The sequence below is a fragment of the Suricata suricatta genome, chromosome 15, assembly GCF_006229205.1.
Source record: "Suricata suricatta isolate VVHF042 chromosome 15, meerkat_22Aug2017_6uvM2_HiC, whole genome shotgun sequence".
Lineage (NCBI taxonomy): Eukaryota > Metazoa > Chordata > Mammalia > Carnivora > Herpestidae > Suricata > Suricata suricatta.
The window spans coordinates 3,026,654-3,032,052 of NC_043714.1; the positions used below are offsets into that span (position 1 = coordinate 3,026,654).

The following is a 5,399-nucleotide window of genomic DNA, read 5'->3' on the forward strand; positions in this document are numbered from 1 at the left end:
ACAGGCTCTGTGCTGACGGCTCAGAGCCTGGAGCCTGCTACCGATTCTGTATTTTCTCTTTCTCTGAGAGAGCACAAGCAGGGTAGGAGCAGAGAAAGAGGAAACAACAGAATCAGAAGCAGCCTCCAGGCTCTGAGTGGTCAGCACAGAGCCTGTTGTGGGTCTCAAACTCACAAGCCATGAGATCATGACCTGAGCTGAAGTCGGTTGTTTGAATGACTGAGCCATCCAGGCATCTCGGTCAATTATTTTTTAACATCACATTTCTCCACTCAGGCCTGCATTAAGCCTTTTGCAAGCTAATGAGACGAACTTCATGCTATCATACATATCATGTAATAATTTTATAAAAGTGCATGCTGTACATAATTTCATGCTCTAAGTGATTTGACATGATTTTTACCATTTTTCTTTGAAATCATTTAGCTGAAAGTAGTTGTTTAATTTTCCTTTTGGTAGGATTTCTCAGTGATCTGCAGGCATACTGGGACATTATTACAATGTGAGAAAAATCTAACATCATATTAAAACACAATGAATGTCAAATATACGTGTACTTAATCATTGATAAAATTGGCATGTTTGCTTATTTACATTTAATAAAATGTTAAATTTCCCTTTCCACTTGTAATTTTGGGCAAATACGTTTTTTTTTAATAAATATGTTTGAAGGCTTATATTTCACCCTTCAAAACACACGCATTTTAAAGACAAAGTAGTTTTCTCGGCTTATATGTGAGTCGGACTTTCCCCTGGGATCAGAGACATGAAGAGCAGCAGAACTGATACAAAGCAGAAATGTATTTTCCTATTTCTACATATTAGGTTATAATACATATTTAGCTTCAGCATGGATGGGCTCTGGGTAAGAATCACTCTGCTTTGTTTTTAACTCATCCCACTGATATACACAAAAACACGTATGGAATTAATTTCATGAATGGTGCCTCTCTGTTGTTTTTTGGGTCCTCATTTAGAAAGGTACAATTAAAGCAAGAAAATCACTTTAGTTATATAACATGACAGTTCCAAGTAATCCCAGCTATATAAAATTTAAAAAACACAATTGTTATAAATTTCTTTATAGAAGTTATGTCTTTCCAGTTTCAAGAGGACTTTTGTTCTTGTTTTTAGCATGAAGATTGAACATTATTTTGACATCACTGAGGATCTTTAAGTGCATGGAAATTCATAATACTTATAATTTTAGAGAATAAAAATCAATACACATGTGAATTGAGAGTGTATTAAATTAAAAAAAACAATGTGCTTCAATTAAATGAGCTTTTGCTGGGAACCTACTTTGTGGAAGCACTTTTCTGGGTACCATGGGGAGAAGTTAATTGTGTTTCCTGACTCAAAAAGTTTAAAATTCAGATCTCTAGACAGATGCATGAGATTAACTATTATAGAAGTAGAAAAAGAACAATGGATATGGCCTCTGGTATCAGAGGAAAGGGCTGCTAGAGACTTTGAATACCTGACTCAATTGAGTTCCTCAAATATTGAGGAAGTACAGACCAAATTTTGCTCGGGTGCCTGGAAGGTAATGAGTGTCAGGCCCCATTGGGTCGTGCTGCCTTACCTGGCCGGGTGCTGCCTTGTTTCTCTTCCACAAGGTATGGAGAGTCCAGGATATTTCTACTCAAATATTTATAAAATTAAGAGTAGTCAAAGGCATGCTTTCTTCTGACCCATCAATAAATAAATGAACAGTGCAAACTGGGAAGGAAGTATGCACTGTGAAACACATTTTCCACAGAATGTGTGCACATTATAAATAGTCTCCTGAGGAGAAACATTCAATTCTCTGATGTATCTAAATCTTTAAGGTAATCCATTTTTAAATTCCTGTGCCTTTATTATTCTGTGAAGCAAATGTTAAGTAGGCACTACTTTTGTTTCTGAAACAGCATTTTAAGCATATAGGAAAATGTTTTAACATTACTCTATCTCCTTACTAAAAATAAAGTCTAGTCTTTTGATGGACTCCACTCACCAATTTTAGGGTGTACAAGGGTCCTCTGGTTGGCCATCTGATATGAAAAAAAGAATTTGTTTTGTGTCCACCAGGAGACTTAAATTCAGATGCTTAGCTACCTGTATTCTGAAAAGTATTTCACATAACTGTATACATTTAATGAATACATTTATGCCAAGTCCTTAATAAAATCTGGATCAGCATTTTGCTCTGTATTCGATTCTATTTTTGTATGATGACTGTTCTTGAGTGGTAATTGCACAGCAATATGCCTTAAAATGTGTTAAGTTTGGGGGAAAGAATCTATTTTAAAGCAAAGAATATCTAAATACTACTTTTCCCATTTACATTATTAATATTCTAGGAAACAACATTCTTGACATTGAAGAATAAAGCTCTTGAAAAGTTATGATCCTTGAAATTACAAAAAATGTTGGTTTTAGCTCATAAATAATTAAAAATAACTCTAAACTTTTTTTAAAGAAAAAAAAGAAAATGTATATTCAACTTTCACAATTAAATAAAGATAAATAATCTTCAAAGGACATTGGATAGTTCATTATAAATAACAGATCTGTAAAATGAAATTAACACTCATAGGTTCAATAGCTGAATGAGACTTCTTTCTTTTTTCTTTTCTTATGTTTATTTATTTTCGAGAGAGAGAGAAACACACAAGAGTGTGAGCAGGGAAGGGGCAGAGAAAGAGGGAGACACAGAATCGGAAGCAGGCTCCAGGCTCTGAGCTGTCAGCACAGAGCTTGATGCAGGGCTCGAAATCACAAACCATGAGATTATGACCTGAGCCAAAGTCAGAAGTTTAACCAACTGAGCCACCCAGGTCCCCTGAAGTGGGACTTCTTTCATATTTTTTATAAGGAGGAAACATAAAAGAAAGTGACAAGGACAACTTTGTTCATAAAAAGTATCAAGTTGAGGTGCTACATCAAAGACGTATCAAAGATCACATGTATTTTCATACTTGAATATTTCCTTTCATACATTCATAGAAGACTATGAAGTATATAAAACACAATTTGTAAAACTTATAATGCTCATGTATTGATGATTACCATTGTCCTCAATAACCCATTACTTAAGTCTTTATGTTCTGTTACAGTTTCTATGTTGTTTGTTCATAGAACATATAAAAATAAGGGGACCTATTTGTGCTTTCCAAGAAAGATGGGGAAACCATCATCCTTAAATACTTTGCCTAAAATTACGTAGCCAAATAGTGAAATAATCAAGACAAAAATCCAAATTACTCTTTGCGTAATTTCACCTGTGAGTATGACTGATAAATGTTGTGCTTTGATAGAAGTGATGGCCCTAGAATTGTAAAGCCGTAGGTCTGAATGGATCTGCCTACCACTGTCATTTGCAGTCTGGCTGATGTAGGTCAATTATTTACTATAAAATTTATCAGGAGAGCACCATGTGCATGGGGTCCTGTGAGTGGGTTACAGACACACACTGATATGTGCTTAATAGCATTGGTGGATCCTAGGACACTTACACTCCCTAAACTCCTTTCTAACCACAGAAACCTAATCTGTTTACCCTAGTGTGTTACTCAGGATCATTATTTCTTCAAGTGCCTCCAGGTAGAAAAGGTGAGGAAGCAATAATTTAATAGGTCTAAAAAAGATTTAGGTTTTTTGTTTGTTTGTTTGTTTGTTTGTTTTTTGTGAGAGGAGCCTTTTAATAACTTTATCTCTGGAGATGGGCACAGTAAAACACAGGTGATTTAAATACATTGCTCCTAGGTTAATAGACTAGTCAGTTGGGAGATTGGCATTTTTGAAACCAGGTGGTCTAATTCTGATTCAGAGCCTGAGCCTTCCTCATGTCATTGTGCTGCCACCTAACTGACCCAGTTTCACAGGCTGGCTATCTATAGCATGTCACATCAGGCCAGAAGGAGGATGAACATGAAACCCATGTTTGTGCCTTTGTAGTCACAAGAGATGCATGAAAGACTAGGTGTCTTGGAGACCACTGGAGGGTCCTAGCAAGTCTGCCCTTGCCTTCCTACCCAGTGTTCTCAGCAACTGGAAGGATTTAGTAGATAGTAATTGGTTCAATTAACATAATAACGTCAAAGAGCATGCAATCTTTAGTGAAAGCAATGGGAGCATTTTGAAGAAATTAATACCTTAAAATGTTAGAGGAGCCTGACTGAGTCAGTGGGTCCTGGGACTCTTGATCTTTGAGCTCTGGATTTGAGCCCCCTGTTGTGTGTAGAAATTACTTGAAAATAAAATCTGTACATAAAATGTTAATAATAATGTTGAGACTAATGGAGTTTCAAAATCTAGACTAAAATAGAATTTCCTAGCATCATCACTCATGCATTACAATCCATGCAAACATAAATATCAACATTATTCCAAGTACTACTGCCAGGAAGAAATTTTAAAGTAAAGCTGAAATAATGAAAGAAACATGAACCTTCATCAAGTGTGAAGAGCCCAAATTTTATTCAAATATATGTCTCTTCTATATGTAAGGGAAAGGTCCCAAACTCCTAGTGAAACTTAAAATACATGCAATTTTAAACCAACAGTGGTTGATTTGACATGCCTTTAAAACAATATAAGAATATACAAACATTTTATAAACATGAAGTTAAATCATTGGACAGAGATTCCTTGAGTAGTTTTTTAGAGTTGTTTTATTATTTTTTAATTTTTAAATATTTTATTGTCAAATTGGTTTCCATACAACACCCAGTGCTCTTCCCCACAAGTGCCCTCCTCCATCACCACCACCTCTTCTCCCCCCTCCCCCTTTCCCCTCAACCCTCAGTTCATCTTCAGCATTCAATAGTTTCTCAAGTTTTCATCCCTCTTTCTCCTCAACTCTCTTTCCCTCTTCCTCTACCCCTGGTCCTCCATTAGGTTTCTCCTGTTTTCCTGTTAGACCTATGAGTGTGAACATATGGTTTCTGTCCTTCTCCTCCTGACTTATTTCGCCTAGCATGACACCCTCAAGGTCCATCCACTTTCCTACAAATGGCGATATGTCATTCTTTCTCATTGCCATGTGGTGCTCCATTGTGTATATATACCACATCTTCTTGATCCACTCATCAGGTGATGGACATTTAGGCTTTTTCCATGTTTTGGCTATTGTGGACATTGCTGCTATGAACATTGGGGTACATGTGCTCCTATGCATCAGCATTTCTGTATCACTTGGGTAAATCCCTAGCAGTGCTATTGCTGGGTCATAAGGGAGTTCTATCGATAGTTTTTTGAGGAACCTCCACACTGTTTTCCAGAGCGGCTGCACCAGTTTACATTGCCACCAACAGTGTAGGAGGGTGCCCATCTCTCCACAGCCTCGCCAGCATCTATAGTCTCTTGATTTGTTCATTTTAGTCACTCTGACTGGCATGAGGTGGTATCTCAGT

At 36.7% G+C, this 5,399-nt stretch overlaps 1 protein-coding gene across 1 annotated transcript in view; it reads left to right on the top strand.

The window, feature by feature from the left end:
- Positions 1 to 5,399, top strand: part of SNTG1 (syntrophin gamma 1) — a 602,694-nt gene that overhangs the window by 400,942 nt on the left and 196,353 nt on the right. The gene's annotated exons all lie outside the window — the stretch shown is intronic.